This window comes from Armigeres subalbatus, chromosome 3 (assembly GCF_024139115.2).
Source record: "Armigeres subalbatus isolate Guangzhou_Male chromosome 3, GZ_Asu_2, whole genome shotgun sequence".
In the NCBI taxonomy this organism is placed as follows: Eukaryota; Metazoa; Arthropoda; class Insecta; order Diptera; family Culicidae; genus Armigeres; species Armigeres subalbatus.
The window spans coordinates 107,714,398-107,737,378 of NC_085141.1; positions in this window are offsets into that span (position 1 = coordinate 107,714,398).

A 22,981-nucleotide genomic window follows, 5' to 3' on the forward strand; every position below is an offset into this window, starting at 1 on the left:
CAACTGCTGTCACGAACTGTCAGGTGCAGCCAGCAGCTTTTTGTGTGAAAGTATTGGTATCCCAAATAAAATATTCCGCATGAATTTTGTTTTACGAAGACTTTTTCACTTAAACGAGTATTCCAAATCATCCGTTTAGCTTATTAATAATCAGTTAGAAACTTGTGTATTGTTCCCGGTATAAAAATCCTTATGAAAATGAATTTACTAATTCGTGAATTGGATACACTTTTATTGTGCTCAGAAGAGTCCACCTGGGGCTTAGGTGAAACAGTCAAGGAAACAGTTGAAACTCGATAATCAACTGTGATAAAAAGAAGAACAAGTGTCAAAACAAGGAAAAAGAAGCTGTCTTTGCCGGTCTCGTCTCAGCTTACAACTTGTATTCAATATTGACGATTCACGTCAAAATTGTATACATTTAGGCAATATCCCGTGTGGAATTACGCTAATAATGGCGTTCCATTTATGTGCATTTTAGCGTAAATCTCATTGGATTTTTTCATCTGTGTTGCTTGGCAATTCTATCGCTTTCATTTATCATCCTTTCTCGACTCCAGTTTGTTGTTGCATGTTTTCTTATTCCAAACATACCTTTTGTAGCCTTATTTTCTCCTCTGTACGTTGACTCTTGATATTTGATTGTACGCGAATCTCGTCGACTTTCCCTTTCCAAGGGCACCATTGTAACTAGTAGATTTTGTTCCTCGACAGTTGTCTTTCCAGAGGATGGAGTCCTTTTCTCTGTGGCTCGGAACCTTCGGAACAAGTAATGTTTAAAACACAGAGAAAACGTTTTGTGCTGAATCTTTTACGTACCTGTTATACTATTTCGTTGAGCGATACGGCCACACAACTCGAAGAAAATACAGAATAAAAATTATCCCGAATTACTTAACTGAGATCCTCAATAGTGCCGTGAGTTGTAAATATTTTGTTTTGTGTATGCCTATAAATATTGTTGTTTATATTTACACTTTAGAACCAAATTCAAATGTCGCACATGTTTGGGTAGGCCGAAACTGTTACGCCTACCCACCCCTGCTTTTTTTCAATGGGAAACAATGGGATTCCTTATCGTTGCGAGAAAATCAGTTACGATAAATTCCAAAATAGTGAGTTAGACTTTTTGCGCACATACACACAGTCATAGACGAGTTCGGTGATCTAGTGGCTACCACTTCTGCCTTATGAAACGTTATGACCCCGGGGTTTCTTGCTGTCCCGAAAGGGAACTAGCCTAGACCCCAAGCTGCTGGTCTGACCAACGGCAATTTCCGGGGTGAGCTCGAAAGGCCTCTTTTTTCCGGGTCCCAGGGCGTGTAAGCGAGGGGAGATTTCGAATGGTGAGGAATCTATATAAAACTTTATTCTTTACACTTATGGTTTATTCAGCGGTATAGGCAGCGATGAGATACAGCGGCTTGATCAATTAGAGGCGGCCCTATGGCGGATGACGCTAGGCACTGGCTCGTCGTGCGGCCGGATGGTCGTCGAATGCTCTGGCGGCGTTCGTCGGGCGTTGCTTTTGGACGATCTTATGGCCGGGGAACATCCCGGAATTTCCAACCGTTGACGGAACCCGATAACACTGCGTTCGTTGGCACTATGCGTGGGAACTGGGACGAACAATAACTGTCGTTGTCAGGACGCCCTATGACAAAATGGCGTTATTGGCGCAGTACCGCCCGTTGATTTGGGCAGGAAAGTACCTTCAGGAAAAAACGTAGAAGTCCCGGCAACTCAGGGCATATTAGCAGGTGGTGCTCACTCGGGCAGGGTTAGCCAAACTCGGGGACGATCGGCTTGTACACTACGCACCGCTCACTGGGGGTTGTCTATCGGCCGGATAGCTTTGGTCTACGGAAGTCGTCCCGGAGAACGGGGGCCAACAGTTGTCAACCGCGGAAACCAATAATCGCAAGGACGTGGCTAGGGCAGATCTTGACTATTGGAGAGTGCTTTGCTTTCATCTAAGAGTTAGTGATTAATCTCAAATCAAAATCTGTGGAAACGGATGAAAGTGATGCTACCTTGGATGCTACTCTCATGCAAAAGTTCGGGCTTGTACCACCAACGAATTTGTGCGAATCGGTCAATGCTAATACACACACACACCCACATACATCACCTCAATTCGTTGAGCGGAGTCGATCGATATAGGGGAACTGTTCCGTTTTCCATCTCACTGAACATATATTCATCTCATCGCAAAACAAAGAAATACAGCACAAATCTCATCGCTTCCTTTTGCTAACACGCGTGCTCTTCTTCTTCTTATTGGCATTACATCCCCACACTGGGACAGAGCTGCTGCGCAGCTTAGTGTTCATGAAGCATTTCCACAGTTATTAATTGCGAGGTTTCTAAGCCAGTTTACCATTTTCTCATTTGTATATCATGGGGCTAACACGATGATACTTTTATGCCCAGGGAAGTCGAGATAATTTCGAATCCAAAAATTGCTTAGACCGGCACCGGGAATCGAACTCAGCCACCCTCAGCATGGTATTGCTTTGTAGCCATGAGTCTTACCGCACGGCCAAGGAGGGCCTCACGCGTGCTCACTGGTGATAAAAATCACAAAAATAAGAAACAAACCAAATTCCTTTTTATTGCTGTGTTTTTGATGGGATTGAAATAGGAGCTATTGTATGAAGGGTTGAACCGTTCCCCTATATCAGGGTTAGTATAAAACAATGTTTTTGGAGCGAACATATAGTTTTACGTATACTCAGTAAACGTACGAGAATGACAAAAAAAAACAAAATCAAAAATGTCGAATGTTTGTTTTTTATGTCCCTGATTCAAAGTATAATTGTGCAATGCACGTATAAAGCGCATCCAACTAATAACCAAATACATTTCTCACAAAAACACAGTTCTCATTTATTATGCAGCCCTCTGTTCTGCTATTGTCACCTGGTTGGTTTCGCAAAGTTGTTTGTCAAGTAGAAGAAACATCGACCCGCTAAGCACTTCAACCGCAACGAAGCAACAAAATAGCGCACCTAAAAGCGACATCATTGATTTGCGCGTGTTGTTTTTTGTGTAGCAGAAAAGAACCGTGGAAACTAGGTCGAACTCTCGAGCTCAATCCCTTTGCGCCGATATGTCGTCCTCCGCTGCGCCACACCGCCGACTGACGCCGTCCCTGCCTTCCAATCGGTTTGTCAGAGTGTCTCTCTTCCACTGAATGCACAAGCTCGCTGATTCACCCACAAAGCATCATTGTTACATGTGGAGCTATCGTCGTCGTCGTCGTCGTCATTGGTCCACCTTCCTGCCTGGCCTGGCCACATTTGTTTCTGGGTATCCTTTCGGTCTGAGACCATGAACTCGCTGGCAGGCTTCGCAACACAGCCCTCATTGCGACGGGCTTCGAAAAGTTAGCCTAAGTATCCATGTTGGGAGAGCCATTAGGCTTCCCATTTGGTGCATTATGCTTTGTGCGATCAGCAGTGATGGTTTCACTTTTCATGCGCATTTCCTCGACAACGGCGACGACGGGGTGGGCACATTCCTCGGAACAGATTTTGCACCCAGCCAGACTATGAAACAAAGGCCCATATTACGGAGAACTACTGCTCAATCCCCGTTGCAGGCATCGCGGTAGACTGCTGCTCACACTAACCTTTACGTTGCCACTATCGATCATGATTTTGAATCTTTACTTTTTCATCCAACTTCGGTTTTCGAGAAAAAATCTGATTTCCAATTTACGGTTTAGTGGGCAGTAATCAATTTCACATTACTTGGGTTATTTCATACTTTTTATATAAATCAGGGGCAGGCACTTAGGGCATCTTTAGTAGAGTTATAAATCGTATGGGAGTTAGGAAATGAAATTGAAACTGTAAAAATACCATCTTCAACAGACGTTATAGTTTTTAAAATTCGAACAGTTTCGTCGGGAAATTTATAACTGGAATACTGCTCAGTTGTATTTTTGCACGAATTTGCAACAGAATTTACTCGAGTTTTATTTCGTTAAAAACAATAGAAGATGACGTCATCAGCTACAAAAAATACTATTTCATCGACATCATAACAGTTTGACATTTTAATTGGACTCAAAAGATTATTTTTTCGTTTTCCAGTATAAAACATGCAGTGCAGCTTATAATCGCTACTGAAGATGCATTTCTTGTTCTATATCTTTGACAGTTATAAAATGTAAAACTCTGGAAATAAATATAACTATAACTGTAACATTACTAAAGATGCCTATACGTGCCTTTGCACATTTGTATCGAAATAATCCTACTATCAACTGACAAAGTGTGTAGCAGTACCACAAAGGTTAAAATGGGTGATTCTGTGTGGCGCGCAAAGACAACTATGGCGCTGCCAGCAGCAGTAGGGCCTCCGCGCCAGTTCCAATGATGATGAATACAGCCTTTCAATGGAGTTATATAAATCTAAGCGTTCGGTTTCTATGTCTGCTCATTTGCCTTCGCTTTCAGAATGCGCATATTCAAATGATGAATATTATGGACCTCGGCATAGCATCGGGCGCGCAGGCCTGGGTACTGTGTAATGACCGCGATATGGCAACATCCAACGAGGCGAGGGTCCAGCCAAGCGCCAGTACGAAATTTATGAGTTCCATTGACACAGATAACCTCCACCCTGCTGTAGCCCCCTTACTTCCGAGGGGGAAGTTCTAGGACTATACAGTCACAGTGCCAGAAGTTCTCCTAAGTCTGCTGACGTTCAGAAACGTAAAAAGACAATTCTACGTCCATAAATGGCCACCGTATCGTTCAACGCTGTGAGGTGCAAGCATATCAGCTCAATAGCCAGAAGTGCACTTTGCCTCAAACGAACGTCGTCGAAAATAGATACTCATGTTTGCTACTTCCAATGGGAAAGATAACTTCATAGGCACTATTGCCACCCTAGTGCAAGATACCGCGAGAGTATGAAAAGAAGTTGGAAACCCCACTAAAGGTAGGTTTATGAGAACTGCAGTTGTTGGGAGGATGATGGTAGAGTAGAGACAGACACATTATGGGCATCGCGTTTGACGGGCCGGTTTTGGCAGGGTGATAAAGGTTAGAAAAGCTTTTTTGAATATGATTAATCGATCCATTAGACTTTTTAGGAAATGCCGTTTCGATGGGGTGGTTTCCAGGCATTGTTGAATAACAGATGTTCCCGTTGTTGTTGGTACAGTTGTGACTGACGTTTTGCTAGCTCAATGGACATTTTATGTGACTAAAAATAAATTACAATTAAACAAAGAAGACAAATAAGACGAGGAGGATAAAGAACATAAAAGACCAAGAAGGCAATTGCAACAAAAAAGATAAAGACTTTATTCTATCTTCCATCTTCATTTTACCTTCCTCCTTTCTTCTTCCCCGTTCTTCCTTTTCCTTTTTCGTTCTTCTCCATTTTTTTATTTTTCCTTTCCTTACGTTTATTTGATTTTTTTTTACGTTTTGCCTTTCTCGTACAACAAAGTTGTACCAAAAGGCTAGTATTTCACTCCGAAAACGAACTTTGTATAGAAGCTTGACAAGCTGAGCAAATGTCTGTCTGTCCGTATGTATGTTTCTATTTCCGTGTATATGTGTTCACAGAAGATAAGAAAAGTATCAGACAACATTTTATACAGTAATCCTTTTTCGATTTTCCCGGAATAAGACAAGAAGCACAGCCTAGTTGGTCACATTTAAATTTGATAAAGATCAGCCGTTGCGTTGCTCAATATTCCATCACGCTGTTTTGAAAATAATGACTGTATTGTTTATATGTATTGGTAATGCAACTATAGTCAACTCTCTACATCTCGATGTTCTATATCTCGATATCTCTTTATGTCGATGATTTTCTCGGTCCCATCAATCTACTAACATTTTTCCTTTATTTATTTATTTCGTCAACCGACGTAGACTAGTACCGTCAACTGGGGGGAAGATGATCATTTTTAAGACAAAACATGCAATAACAATGTGTATTTACATTTTAAATCGAAACAAATATTTTCAAAACATGTACTGCTATACGTTGCAAATAATCAACAACTTTAGTTTTCTGAAATGCATTCGCATCTATTAAAATAAATTAAATTACCACACATTTTTTGAGTAATCTGGTTTGGGGTGAAGTGGATCAAGACAGCTCTACTAAAATCATCATGACCTAGTAGTCAAAATACACTAGGTTATTTGTATGAATGTTGAATTTACTACGTAAAGAAGTCTACGAAGTCAATATTTGAAACGAAAATAGCGTCATTTATGACTATCTCTCACTTTCTTCCACAAAATACATTTTCATGATTATAATCGAAAAACTCGGATTTCTACCTAGCGGTAACATTACTTGAACGGAGAATATTGTTGACTACCGTTTCATAAAAAAATTTGGCACTTTTGACTGACACATCAAATGATCATCTTCACCTCAATTATCATCTTCCCCCCAGTTGACGGTACATATACAATATACATGTTTTTCTTTATTTTCTTAATGCTATAAATACGGTATTATAGTGTATAAAAATAAAAGTAGTTTGGTTAAGTAGTGTTTAATTTTGCGATTTAATGTAAATTTAGATGTGTAGGTTTCGAATTGTGACAAAATATTTTTTTAGGTTCTGCCGAGACATTGTAAAGTCAATAGTTTCGCAGTGTTGATTATAGATAGCCATCATCTGATTGAGAGGTCCGAATTTTGCATAATTTGTACGGCAGTGATTAATTAAAAATGTATGTCGATGACGCAGTTGTCGAGATGGTATGTAGAAATTTAATTTCGATAAAATGTTTGTTGAATCAATACGCTGCGAAACTATATCGTTAATAAATGAAACCATTGCAGTTTCACGACGCTCTTTCAAAGATTGAATGTTTATAAGCTTGCAGCGTGCCTCATATGATGGAAGTGGGAATGTTGTCCAACCTAATTTACGAAGAGCAAATAATAGGAATTGTTTTTGTACTGATTCTAATCTTTCTTCGTGTGCTATTGAAAATGCTACATATCGATAACCTCCATATTTCAAGGTTAATTTTTTTTTCAAACTTCCATTTACTTCCGCTATATTTACTTATTTATCAACCAGATACGTATTTCGTTTTCTACTTGAAAACTTCTTCAGTGTTTTTTATCGACTGAAGAAAAACATTGATTTCTAGAAAAATATATAAAGCTCTTTTAGTGGAATGTATTTAACCGTCTAAGACGAATTAAGTACTCTCCAGTAACTGGTGGAATTTATTCTCCAGTAACTGGTGGAATTTAATGGAGAGTACTTAATTCTGGATTGATTTCTAACTTTAAATATGGAGCACAGGTACAAAAGGTATGAATATGTGGGTACAATTAGGGCATGTCACTTGGATCGGTTCGTCGTCGTCTTGTGGGTAGTAATTTAAAGAGCCAGGTGAATCCGTTTCCTTGATTTTTGTTTAGTAAGTTTAATTGTTTTTGTTTGTAAATTTCTAAGCTTTCTGCTACGTCAAGTTTCCAAGGATTTTTTATGTGTCTGAGAATTGATATGTTATCTTTAGTTAAATGGTGATCTTCGATAAATACAGCTAGACTAAACGGATACTCAAGTAGAACTATTCAGACCATCATTGACAAACATAGAAAAACTTTGTACAGAAAATCATTAACCACATTATCACCAATAACAAATGAATTGCGACGCGTATCCGTAAATTTTGATCATAACTTAACCAGACCATTACGTTCTAAACTTAAAAAATTTGGTATCGAACTAGTTTTCAGCAGCAGTAACAACCAACTTAAAACATTACTTGGAACCACAAAAGACCCCGTGGACGCCTTGGGAAAATCTGGAGGCCTTAAGGCCTTAAGATCTACACGTTGGACCTGTGTTTTGTGATACATTGGATAGAACGCAACCCTTGCATAGGTTCACGGCCATCCAAGAAAACCCTGGAATAGGCCTTAAGATCTACACGCGTAACCAGAAATCTTTCGCCTTGTTTCAAAAGTGGTACAACCTCTTTGTGGTACATGGAATAGAATGCGTCCATTGCATAGGTTCATGGTCATCCAAAAAAAAACTCTGGAATAGGCCTTAAGATCTACACGCGTAACTAGTGCTCTTTCGATTTATTTCAAAAGCGGTACAACCCCCTTGTGGTGCATAGAATTGAATGCGACCATTGCATAGGTTCATGGTCATCCAAGGAAACCCTGGAAAGGGCCTTAAAATCTACACGCAGAATCAAAAATCCTTCAGCTTGTTTCGAAAGTGGTACAACCCCTTTGTGGTACATAGAATAGAATGCGTCCATTGCATAGGTTCATGGTCATGCAAAAAAAAACTCTGGAATAAGCCTCACAATCTACAGAGCTCTTTCGGTTTGTTTCAAAAGTACATGGAATGCGAAAATATACAGTATTGACCCGATTTTGTCACTCTCCGATTTTGTCTACTCTGATTTTGTCGACCCCGCATTTATGTCGTTTTTATTATTTTCTAATAATACCGCAAACTACAATGATTTTCGTGAAATAACGTTCACTGCCTGTGGTTTATTATGAATTAATTCAGAGAACCTGTCAAGAATTGTGTAAGCCTCTTCGACAAGAAATTACGGTAAATTAATGATTTCGTGTGTGTTACTTCTACGTGAAGTTAAACGATTTACAATGATATGGAAATGTTAACATCATCTTCCAAACTTGGACGTACATGTTCATGATAGAATTAGAGGCGAAAGTATAGAATTGATAGTTCCGTTAGGATACGGCAGGCATGAAGAATGTTTTTATAGAAGTCGATTTGAAAGCGAGTGGAGGGCAATATTTGTGACGGCACATATCACACGACCTTCCTTCTGCCAAGCTCCCGTATGAAGGGGGAGGAAAGAATATCAGTGTGGAAACTGATATATCTCCACTGGCAAAAGGAAGGTGGTTTGACTTGCTCATATGCCATCGCGTGCGGAAGGATTTGCTATCGACGAGTACTGTCTCCAAATTTCTAATATGACATCAGCATCCTATTCGACCAAATGCTGATGTCATATTAGAAACAACAACGACAACAACTACTTGGAATACAAACATATATATGGAAGGGGTCACACAACTTGTTTATTCTTCAATAACTGCCTCCATTTCGGAAGTTGATCCACAGACCTTGACTCTTGGAGTTTGTAGACTACCTGAAGCCCACGAAAACAACAAGAACTACTTGGAATACAAACATATACCTAGGAGGGGGCCACTCAACTTGTTTATTATTCAACAACTGCCTCCATTACTGCGGATGATCAACATACCTAGATTCTATGGAGTTCGTAGACTCCCTGGAACGAATGACAGCAACAAGAGCTACTTGGAATGCAAACATATAACAAGAAGGGGTCACACAACTTGTGCACTCTTCGATAACTGTCTCTATTACGGAAGTTGATCCTTAGTATTTGACTCTATGGAGTTCGTAGACTACCTGTATCTCACGACAACAACAAGAACTGCATGAAATACGAGCATATACCTAGAAGGGGTCTCCCAACTTTTTTATTCTTCAATAACTGCCTCCATTACTTAGGTTAATCCACATACCTTGACTCTATGGATTTCGTAGACTACCTGGAGCCCACGACAACAACAAGAACTACTTGGAATACAAACATATACCAACATGGGGTCACACAACTTGTTTATTCTTCAATAACTGTCTCCATTACGAAGGTTGATCAACAGATCTTGACTGTGTGGAGTTCGTAGATCATGACAACAGGTAATACACCACTTCGCATGCAAGCCTAAATTCTGTTTCTAGAAGATCCGCAGTACTAGATGATCTAATCTAAAAACAACCTCCGAAACTAATCCAAATTTGCCTCATTTAAATGCTTGAAACTTTTTTACGCTCCTATAGGGCGTAAAAAGAGGGAGCGTTATTTCGAATTTGGAGCGTAAAAAGAGGGAGCGTTATTTGGAATTTTGATCGTAAAAAGAGGGGCGCAAAAAGAGGAAGCGTAAAAGGAAGGAGCGTAAGAAGAGGTTTTACAGTAAATTAATGATTTCGTGTGTGTTACTTCTACGTGAAGTTAAACGATTTACAATGATACGGAAATGCTAATATCATCTTCCAAACTTGGACGTACACGTTCATGATAGAATTAGAGGCGAAAGTATAGAATTGATAGTTCCGTTAGGATACGGCAGGCATGAAGAATGTTTTTATAGAAGTCGATTTGAAAGCGAGCGGAGGGCAATATTTGTGATGGCACATATCACACGACCTTCCTTCTGCCAAGCTCCCGTATGAAGGGGGAGGGAAGAATATCAGTGTGGAAGCTGATATATCTCCACTGGCAGTATTACAGTATTAAGTTTTCTTCTATAAAACGTCTTCAGCCGTTTTATAGATGAAAACTTAATACGTATTTATCGACTCAGATTGAGGTTATGCAGTACCGTCGTTGGGGGTGACAATGGGTCAAATGGGGGTGAGAATGGGTCACTGTTTCAACTACTTAGAATGCTTGTAGAATAGATTGAATGTATCTGGGGGCGAGAAGACTAAAATATAAAAGACCTTTTTGAACAATTTTGCTATACGAACTTCAGACTGCCGGTGAGGACAATGACCCATTCTCACCCCCAGACCCATTGTCACTCCGATGGCAGTAGGCGTTGATAGACAATTTTGTATAATATAACAAACAGCTTTATGATTTTGTTCAGCGGCACAGCCGAAATTTTTGATAATATAAAGCAAGGTAGAAGTTTAGATTTGCTCATTGGCGTAACTACAGGGGGGCTAGGGGGGGGGGGGGTCTTTAGCTCCCCCTAGGATTAAATTAGCCCCCCCTAGAATTTTTGCTACTTTGCATAGGCATTGCACATATATTATAGAAAATTCAAATAAGAAACAAAACTGCTTATATGGTCTTAATATTGAGAAAACACTAAATCTCGGAAAAACATATTTAAGGTTCATAGAGTCACATAATGTTTAGGTTACCGAAAAATTTCTAAAAAATGGTAAATTTTCAATGGATTTTCTCAGCAGCTCTAGAATGTTAGTAATTTTTATAATCCGGGCGTGTAATCTCTTTATTTCTTAAATATGAATAGTGTTTATTAAAAGTTTATAAAAAGAATACTTTCGAAAATCTTCTTGTTCTTCTTCTTCCATGGCTCTACATTCCAACTAGGTCTTGGCCTACTTTTTAACTTCTTTTTAGTATTAGCATTTCCTCAGTTATTATTTGAAAGCTTTCTATGCCCGGCAATGCATGAGTATGTATCTTGTGTGGTAAGTACAAAGGATATACTATCCCGAGGGAGTCGAGAATGTTTGTCACCTGAAAACATCCTAGACTGGACTGAGAATCGAACTCGCTATCTCCGGATTGGCAATCCTAAATTTATCTCGGAAAGTGTTCTAGAATTTTGCCTTTTTTTTCGAAAATTTTGAAATGCCAGTACATTCAGCCAACACTTAGATTTCAAGAAGAGATAACTATAACCATTAATTATGAGAGAAAAGTTGGAATTTTTTCGGAAGGATTTCTTTTTTGCTTTGTTATTTTCGAGAATTCTAAGATATTTCTAGATTTTTTTATATCATGAGGTCTTAACGTCGAAGAACATCATTTTTATGATGTTATGACCCTAACAACAGATCCATCGACACAAAAAGGTTCCAACACCATCTTCCAACAACTACGCCAGAACAACTATCCATCTGCCCTCATCAATAGACTTATCAACCGAGTCAAATCTACCATGATCAACCTACAACCTCATAATCGACAGCATAATCATAGCCACACAGATGACACCACCGACACAACACCGCAACTGGAATCTCCAACCAACATACCACCCACCATCCCTCAGCAAAACAACATTCTGCAGCCAACAACAACCCGTCTAGAATATAGAAGCATTCCATACATCGCACACCTTACTCCAACCATAGCCAGCATCCTGAAAATGATTATAAAAATGTTAAAATCGCATACAAAACACTTTGTAACACCCAAAACATCCTACGACCAGTCAAAGATTCCGTTGATGTTCTCGACCAATGCAATGTTATTTACAGTCTATCATGCGAAGACTGCTAAATAACATACATTGGTATGACGAGAAATCAGCTAAAAACACGTATTAGTGGACACAAATGCAATATAAACGAACACTTAAAATCAGTCCAAAACAGCAACACACAAGATTTAGCATCGGGTGCCGAAACAGCTCTTATGAAACATGTCATTGAAGAAAAACATACGTTCAACCTAACACATCCCAAAATTCTAGATAAGACCAACAGATCATCATCCCTCCCCGTATTAGAAATGTGTCATATTTCCTACAACACCAATACTGTTAACCATCGTACAGATGTGCAAGTTCTCAGTACCACTTACGCTGGTCTGTTGCACACTATACAAAAGTCGACATTAAGAAGAACACTCACACATCCGAACAATATCAATATGCCAAATGTTGCATGCAACCATGATCAAATTACCCAAAATAATGATCACGACACAAAGCCATCAACGATGACCATTACCCATTATTAATGTGCCTACCATTTTGAAATTGCAGTTACAGTTGTTGTATGTTAACAAACAAACGCAGTTTTTAAACCATTTTTTCAAAAAAATTACAAATAGTAAGTCACATAATTTACCACACATTTCAAATTGTAATCACAAATTAACTCAACATTCAGGCAAGCATGAAAGGCACCCTATCTACCACTGATCGAACGTGGTTAACAATAATTTACGATAGACGATAGACTATAGTGAGTTCAACATTTATGTTTTATGTTATATGTATTCATGTTATATGTTAAATGTAATTACATGTTTTAGCGACCCTTGAAAAAGGCCACAACCCATTGGCCGAAACGTCGGGCAAGTAACTAAACCATCGTTTTGATACTTCAGACTGAGAAAGCCATCCTCCGAACAAAACAGCATCATTTTTAATATTCAAGTCGTCTATAGATGTGTTGAATCAGCTGTCTGATAGGCTAACAAAGGGAACATAGTAGATTTTCTGTGTTTCGATTATAAAAAAAAAAAAAACTCAAAACAAATTTAGCCCCCCCCTAGACTTTTCCCTTAGTTCCGCCAATGGATTTGCTTAGAAATTCCGCGGAATTCCGTTAACTTTCGTTTTAAGCTATTTTTTTCTAACGAAATTTTTGTCATTTAACGAAACGAAACGAAATCAAGAAATCCGAAAATCCGAAACGAAACGAAATCAAGCGAACCATCTGAAACGAAATTTTTCGAAATACCACATATGCTTACACTGTACAACCATGTCACGGCCAGTTGGCCCAGTTTTATTGCAATCATTAAAACCTGATGTGCGTTTCAGTTCAGGAACATTAATTTTATATTATGTACTTCTCCAGTCTTATATAAGCTACATAAAACCTCCTCCAGACTTGGTGGTAATTTGTTGACAGAATTGTTGGGAGAATTAATGACGGAATTTCTGAAAGAAAATTTGGTAGAGTTTCTAGTAGAATTTCCAGGGTTATTGTTTTAAGATATTGCTGCCAATACCTAAACAAAATTCTGGGAAAATCATGAAGGGATTTTTTAATGATTTTTTGTAGACCTGTTATAGGAAGTACCCGCAGAAATTTTGAGAATGCTGGCTGGTTCTTCCGGGAGATTTCCTTCAATAATTTCCAGAGGAATTTCAAGGGAATTTTTTTGAGGTAGCTCCGAAAGAGTTTTTACAAAATTTTCGGAAGAATAGCTGGAGAAATAGCCAGATGAATTTGTAGACGAATTTTTCAAGGAATTTCCGGGAGAATTCCTTTAGGAAAAAAAATATGAACAATTCTTCGGGACAGTTCTTGGAGCAATTTTTGGAAGAATTTCCGGAGTGTGAGTAGGAGATGCTTATCGATGGCTTTCACGTAAGTTTCTGAAGAAATTAAAAGGTATTTTCTGGAAGACCTCAAAGTAATTAATGAAGAGATCTTGGTGGAATTTCTGGAGAAACTTCAGAGATAATGCCAGGAAGAGTTTACATAAGAATTTCTAAATGATTTTCTGCTGGAAGTTCTGGAAAAGGAAACGTGGAAATTTCTACGGCAAAAATTTAAAATAGAATTTTTAAAGATTTTTTAAATGATTCACGGAGAAATTTCTGAAGTAATTCCTATGATTCCTAGTCGAATTCTTGGAGGAACTTCCGGAGAAATTCCTGGAGGAACTTCCAGATGAATTGCTGGAGAAACATCCGGAGGAATTCTTGGAGAAACTTCCGGAGGAATTCCAGGAGGAACTTGCGGGAAAAAAATCCTGGAGGAACTTCCGGAGAAATTCCTTATCCACACCACCGCAAATCACCAGCGGCATGACGCCGCCACGCCACCGCAGAAAAAATCGCCAAGATGAACTTTTGGAATTGATCACTTTTACGGATTTATAATTGGCCATCTTCCAGAGGGCTGGATGGATTGATGAATTGCCAAGAAATGGCGTATACAGGATAGCATATGCAGTTAGGATCATCAGAGCACATATTTGCAAGGTTGCCCACACCGGTTGCCCCGTACATGGCTCATCCTAGCTCTTTAACCAGGCTGTTATCGGATCTTACGGCTGACCTATTCTCGGCTCGATCAATAGGTACGTTAAGGCGGATGTTTTTTAATCCAATCAGAATCTGCGGAGTTTGAGAACGTCTGCGATTGCCAGACCTCGGATAATAATTTACAACCTCTGACTCAACTAGTGAATGCTGCGGAAACATCAGACTTTCCGCCGTGTGGGCACCCTGGATGAGAAAACTTTGCGCTGATAAACAGATTTACTCATTGCGAAGCCTCCTCGACCAGTAAGACTCTGGCGGTCTACACTTCTCGCAGAGGTAGTGTCATACAACGAATTCTGGTTAATTAGAGCTTTCTGCATTGTGGTGTTCCTTGCATCCATCAATGCTCGTTCAGAGACAGTTGGCAAGGGAATATTTAGGAGTGACCAGTGGGAAGTGAGACGTATCAATCTGCCTTTCTCACTTTTCACTCATCATTTCTCACTGCTCTTTTCAAACTTCTCACTTTTGTAGTGAGTGCTGAGAAATAAGAAATGATGAGGGAAAAGTATGGCGTCTCACTTCTCAATTAGCTTCTTTTTCTACAGTGAGATTTGAAAGGTGAGAACCAAAGAGTGAGAAATATGACGTCTCACTGCTCACTCATCATTTCTTACTTCTTACTTCACACTTCTCACTTTTCGCAGTGATAAATGAGAAATGATGAGTGAGAACTGAAACGTCTCACTTCTCACTTCTCACTCATCATTTCTAACTTTTCACTGTGAATAGTAAGAAGTGCAAAATAAGTAGTGCGACTTCTCACCTCGCACTATTTAATTTTCACAGTTAAAAGTGAGAATCGAGATAAGAAGAGTGACGAGTGGAACGTCTCACTTCTCATTTCTTATACATATATCATCTCATACTCTCCTGTTATCGTTATGACTAATTTACCACTTCTCACTGTGAAATATAAGAAGTGCAAAGTTAGTAATGAGAGACATCCCGAGTAGCACACTTGTCATATATCAGTCACTGTCACTCATATGCAACGAAATCCAGTTACATTGAAGATGCTGCAACAAAATCCATCTGAATTGTGCCACTAGGGCTTACTCTCACATCGTTGTACACATCGTATTTGCTAGTCGTGATTGGCCGAGAAACGACAAATATGCACAGCTCACCAATTGAAAAAATATTCTCACTGTATGTACATGCTTTGGAGTTTCATTAATTTGATCCCGGTCACGTCCTCACAGTCAATTTAGGATTAGGAGTTAGTCAATCATTGCTACAAGTGACCGAGGAATCGTCTGCATCTCTAGTTAACAAGGTAATTCATGGGAAGTTTCTTCGGCAAGCGACTAAATGTTTCTTGTGAGCGAAGTTATTTCCAAGACACAAAGACGGAAACTGTGTTTCAAATTAATCCAACGTGAAATAAATATGCTTCGTTTAATAAGCTTCTACAACACGACCGATCCCGCAGTGATAAAATGACAGCTCTTTGACATTGATGCAGAATTTTTTTTTCACTTTGCGTTTTCCAAGACTAGCTGGCGTGCCCAGCACGTGGTTCTTTTCGCCAAACGACTATTAAGGCTATTAAGACCGTTTCGTCCAAACGACTTTTTCGGTCAAATGACCTATTCGGCCAAATGACCGTTCGACCAAAAGGCCTATTCGGCTGTATGACCCGAACTTTAGGCTTAATGGTCTTTCGGTCAAATGGTATATTCTGCCATAGAAACTGCGGCCTAATGGCCTTTGGTCAAATGGCATTTGGTCGAATGGTTTTCGGCCCAACGGACTTTCCCCTCGTGACCTACCGCTCATTGTAGTGAAGCCTACCAACCCCGTGAAACAAGCACTAGTTCTTGAAGCCACCGTTTGTTGGCGTGGCGCTAGTGCTGTTTATGAAGTTTAAAGCTCCGTTCATATTGTACCGGTTACATTTCGCGCCAGTATTCAATTATCGCAAAATGATTTCGATCGTAAAAATTTTAATTTCAATAACTTAACTTATATTGCTCTGTTTTCGTCATTTATTAAGCATTTTACTGTACGGTGCAGTCTATTTGACGTTAGGCTCATGTCGTTTGACATCGCAGCGACCATTAGCACTAGTACAATGCTGTACATGACCAAATTAACTGTGACAAGCAAATTTTGGGTGAAATTTAATTAATATATTGTAATTCTGTCAATTATCATCCGATTTTGACAATTTAGGGATGCCTAAACCGGAAATTTAATATTGTTTCTCATTATGTTTACAGGACCGGCTAAAGTCCTTTGAGAAATATCATTTATCGAATTAAACTTTAAAGTGCCAGTTCGAAGGTTATAAACACCCAGTCTTGAAATGAAGCATGGGCGTAATGCCCCACACCGACCTCAGAAGTTTGAAGGCCCATAAAATCGTTTTAAAACCATTTTTGACGACGATTTCGTGTGGAACATAAAGAACACGAGTAAGCAGCATGGCTCATGGCTCAATTATTAATTTATCAATGTATAACAGCGACAGAAAGACTAAATTCCACCGAGCTAGAATTGCATCAAAACACGCAAAAATCGTTTTTTCGAGTTTTTCATGTATAACCAGAGAAAAATCATGAAATATATGTATCCAATGGCAATATTTTTCATTGCTTTATCGTATAGACTATTGAAAATAATCAAAATGGGGATATTTAACCTTATTCAGGGGTGGCGCGTTTTAACCCCTATGGGCGTGCTACCCCCACTTCCCCTATCTATTGGATCTTTGGTTACAAACTTGAGTTCACTATAATGTGGGTCCAGAAGAGCGTCTAAACTAAGATAAATTGTTATGAAAACTCATATGTGAATATGTACGTTATGTGGAAGGTATTGAATTGGAAAATGTATTGGAGGTAACCACTTTCCCTTCGATGGGACTCGAACCCATGACCCTACAGTACGCATTTCTTTGCATTTGATATGATCCAACTGTAAGTGGATATCGCATTGTGGATAAAAATTTGCTTCAAACTGGACTATTTAAGTGTTGATAGAATACTACAGTCGCCTCTCTACATCTCGATATTGAAGGGACCATCGAGATAGGAAGAGATCGAGGAATGGAACGAAAATTAAAATGGGAACTAGATCCAAAAAAGCTCGTTGCTATGAAAAACGACTACAAAACAAATGTCATTTCCTGTTGTTGATGTGTTTGTTATTGTCCAAAGATGGTCTAGTAGCCTAAAAATTTGATCATATCGACATAAGGAGAGTGAATCCAGAACAAAATTGGATCAGATCATATCTGAACAAAATATTGTGTGGCAGTGAAATGGCACTGGGTTTTAAGTATGGAAAGGAAACATCCAATTGATTTGAAAGTATCGAAGTAGGCTTCATATGAAAGACAACGGAGAGCCACCAAAATATTAATCAAAGCAATCGTGGTAATTTGCCGTCAGTCAAATACACGTGGTGAACCAACGCAGACAGGAGTGATAGTTTTCCGGCAGACTCCCGCTTGCCTATTCCCACAATAAGCTCCACATTTGGCGATCCTGCCGGATTTTCACCATTTCTGAATTAGATCTCTTTGTAGGGTCTGGAGCAAGCGGGAGTGTGTATGGACAAAATATAATTAATTTTATTTACGTGGGTGAGAGTGAAAAAAAATACATTGATTTTTATGCTGTGTTTTAGTGCTTCTTTATATAATGGTAAGTGCATATTAAAATACATATTTTGCTAGAGGTGCAAACTTATTTTATTTTTTTGAAAAGTTGAACCAGAGAAAAGGCATAGTTTGGCATTAGACTGACTACTTATCAAACGGAACTTTTGTTCATAGTCGTAACTATAGTTTATACATATTCCCGGTCTTGGGGGAACATGACCCCAGCTGTTGAGAGATAATTCTCTTAGCCGATATAGGTCACTGCTTTAATTCCTTTATTGCCCATTTGTCTTGTTATTAACATTACTCAACTGAAAAAAAATCAACTAGTGTTGCTTTCAATAATGGTGTGATTGCAAAAACACGGTGACTACTTTTCGCATTGTAATAATTGTAGATAAATGAGTGAGGTTGATTGAGGCATCGTAATCGCGTATAAACTGCATGTGGTTTATTGTAACATTTTTTCGATTTATGCACAAGGTTTTTGGAATCAAATTTGCAGATTTTGGAACACTGGATGTCGAGTAAATTCCATGAAGCTTCATAATAATTAATACAAGTATTCATGGATTCCCGAAGATTTATAAATGCTACCTGATCATAACAGTGAAACTGCGTTTACCATTTCAAACGCGAATTCAAAAAAAAATAATAAGATCTGATGTTGAAGTTTGAGAAGGATAGATTTTTCAGTATTTGCGAAGTCTTATGGAATCAGATTAGGATACTTTTCTATAATTTCGAAATTACGTTATTTGAAGAGATATAGGAGATTGTGAGTTTATTATATTTTGGAAGAATTTTCTCTACAAAATACGAAGAGATTGTTAGGACGTTTTCTGAAATAGGAAATCATAAATATTTTACGTAATCAAAAAAATACTGATAGTTTTTGGAAGTTTAAAGAACACTCTAAACTCTCTAAGGAACTCTGACCGTAGTTGGCAGTGTAATAGAAAAGATATATACATTTTATCATACAATGAACAACTGAGTGAAATCACCAAACCAGAATGTCCACAACACTTGAACACTACATTCTGCAACGACAAGCCGATACACTGCCGGACAGATCACCTTAAAAGTCATACGTTTCAATGTGTGTAAAATAAAGGTGATAAAATGCCAATCCTGAATAAGGAAAAATGAAAATTGTTTTTGCCTTTCTCGTATTTTATCTCTCTTTTCAAAATTTTAGAAGGGAGCCACAAGTGGGTTATGGAAGGGCCAAGCCCTTCTGACACCCCTTGGCCCTTATTTACGCCGATTATATTAATTGTAGTATCAATTTTCAAACTAGGACTCTATTGGAAAATGACCATCTTCAACATGCAGACTTAGTGTTCCTTGATTTTGTAATGAGCGCGAGTGGTGCTCAGTGTGACTAAGTGTTGCTTGATTTTGTAATGAGCGCGAGTGGTGCTCGCATAAAGTGCTCAGTGCAACTTAGCGTTGCTTGATTTTTTTTTAATGAGCGCGAGTGGTGCTCGCATAAAGTGCTCAGTGCGACCAAGTGTTGCTTGATTTTGTGATGAGCGCGAGTGGTGCTCGCATAAAGTGCTCAGTGCGACCAAATGTTGCTTGATTTTTTAATGAGCGCGAGTGGTGCTCGCATAAGGTGCTCAGTACGGATTTAACAATGCTGATTTTTATAATGAGATCGCGTGGTGCTCCCATATTGTGTTTTGTATCGGTGAATTCAGCTTTAGCGGTAAAGTATATAACAGGCTGGTGAAGCCTAGTGGTGTATTAAAACAAAAGAAACATGTTTTGAGATCTTTATAATTTATATTTATTATATTGTTTATTTATCAGTTATCTATATATCCATTAATCACCTCAACTATCTAAGGTATACTAAAATTGTTACCCGCAATTGATACCCGGTAGGTTGACAGCTTTTCTCACTTATGTTTGGTACTTAAGTATAATTTTGGATTTGGAATAACTACATTCCTATTTCCAATTCACCTTTCGCTTTTAGAGGCACCAGTTTTTCATCTATGTTCACTTGCAGCAAGTACTCGAACATAGTTTTCGATTTTGTTGATCACTTATTTAATAAAATGTGCGCCTTATTGTCAGAGCGTCTATTGTGGCAGACATTTTTGAACTCTACCGTGGTTCTCCTTAATGTATTTGCCGATTTAGGGTGAAAGGTTCTTGTTCAACAAATCCTAATTATCGGCAATTGACTTTTCTTTTATGGGTACATGATATTTTTTTTGTTCCGTTTTTGAGTATGTTGTGTTTATAGTACCTTTCTGTTTTATGCCGGATGAAAAAAAAAAATTGATGCCTGCCTTTGAAATATTTTGATGCTCGCCGTCTGCCAACCAAATACAACGTTAGCTGGCGTTAGTGTTTTATAATGTTACTTTCCATAACAAAACAAAACCTGAGAAGAGGGGGAATGTGTGGCAGTGAAATGGCACTGGGTTTTAAGTATGGAAAGGAAACATCCAATTGATTTGAAAGTATCGAAGTAGGCTTCATATGAAAGACAACGGAGAGCCACCAAAATATTAATCAAAGCAATCGTGGTAATTTGCCGTCAGTCAAATACACGTGGTGAACCAACGCAGACAGGAGTGATAGTTTTCCGGCAGACTCCCGCTTGCCTATTCCCACAATAAGCTCCACAAATATGATCAGAGGGGCACGTCCTTAGACGTGCGGTAAGACGCACGGCTACAAAGTAAGACCATGCTGAGGGTGGTTGAGTTCGATTCCCGGTGCCGGTCTAGGCAATTTTCGAATTGGAAATTGTCTCGACTTCCCTGGGCAAAAAAGTATCATCGTGCTAGCCTCATAATATACGAATGCAAAAATGGTAACCTAGCTTATAAACCTCGCAGTTAATAACTGTGGAAGTGCTTAATGAATACTAAGATGCAAGGCGGCTCTGTCCCAGTGTGGGGATGTAATGCCAATAAGAAGAAGAAGAAGACATCGAGAAAGAGAGATATGGAGATAGGGAAGTTATCGAGATGTAGAATGCCCAAATATATGTAGATTAAAGGGACCAAGGAAATCATCGACATAGGGATAGATATCGAGATACAGAACATCGAGATTTAGAGAGTCGACTGTAGTTTCTTTAAGCATAATGGACTTAGCGTAAAAGTCAGGAAATTAAAAAGATTATATCGAACTGATAATTACCATGCAGCGGAGATTAGTTATTTTTTGCTGAAGAGAAACCTTACTATATTGCCCGTGTTTTTGAATTTTTGTCGATTGTGAGTTAATCTTATGAACCGTCTCCAAATTGTCAATTCTTTGAGCTGACTAAATGAAATCTAAAAATTTGTTCTAGAAAACCCGAAAAGTTGCTAAGATGTTTTATAACATTGAGTGAAATGGCCGAATAATAGAAACACTGGAAAATTCTGTCGCCGCTTACCGTTAAAAGGAAGTTTCGTAATTAATTTGTACTCAAATAAAGCATGTCGCTGCCAAAGATCAAAAAAACGATTTTTTCTGCAATTTTTGACGATTTTTAGAAAGTTAATTAGGTTTCCATACTAATACATATCATTTCACATGCCTACAAAAAAATGGACAGGAAAGGTCAATTGGTTTACAGCTTTATTTTTCCATTTTCGAAAATTGGTTTCAAACCGAAAGATGCATTAGGAATTAAAGGCTTTTTAATGTTAATAAGCCCGTAGCCAACTCTTTGTCACATTGACAAATATTTTCAAGTTTCTTCAGACATCTATCAAACTGTTTAGATATCGACATAGGTATCAGGCAAACTAATATTTGTTATTGAGACAAAGACTTTTACGTTAGGTGAATCTGAAATGAACGAATCTATTATAGAGATAATTGCAATAAAACTGCAAAACATATTTTAGATGGTGCGCTTTTCCTTTCAATAACAGCCTAAAATATAAAAACTGTTTATTTTTTTAATTCGAATCGAATCTGCCCTCGAGCGATATTGCCGCATGCGTCACTGTGTTCCGTGCTTAAAGCCACAACTTGACAGCTAGCACCAAGTTTAGCACCAAGTTTTCGGCTTCAATCGCATTGTATGCAGATGACAGCCATTTCAGGGGCTGTACTAGCTGTATCGCAGTTACGAATTCGGTTAACCACTCTACCACAGGTTCTGCACGGTCCTCTCCTTCGGGCGGAGTAAAATTTTTGTCAAAAGCTTGTTCTCCATTTACTATGTCAGTCCTTTGACTCATTTAAAGTTAACTTCCAAAAAACTTAGTTTTAAGCCTCTATGTATTAAAAAAATCGGAACAAAAATTTAAAAAAAAAGTTTTGTAGTGTGAAACAGCCTTAAGGATTGACTTGATGTTGGTCCGAAATTGTAAAATCAGCTGGTGACTCCAAACGTTCACAGAAACTGCAGTCACCCAAGACGATAATGGAATTCTACAATGCGACGTCCATCCATAACGAGTTGTAGCTAATCATGCTTTCAGGTTGGAACTGTTGGGTAAGTACTATTACCGATATTACGTTTCAGAATCAAGCATACAATTAATAATTCAAAAATTAGGCCTCTTTGTAACCGTGAGAACTTCCGACCGACATTCCCTTCGCCTCAAACGCGCGTTCGAAAACCAGCCACAAATCTACGATCTCATCGCCTGGCTGCTTGAGTGTCCCTTCAGCCAAACATCAACCAGTGCTGTTTATAGCGTTTCGCCTCGCTGCCTTAAATTGTAACAGTGTATAAATAAAAATCATTGAGCATAACTAAGCTGTGTGCAATTTGGCCATCACCTGGCAGTTAACCGGCGATCGTCAATC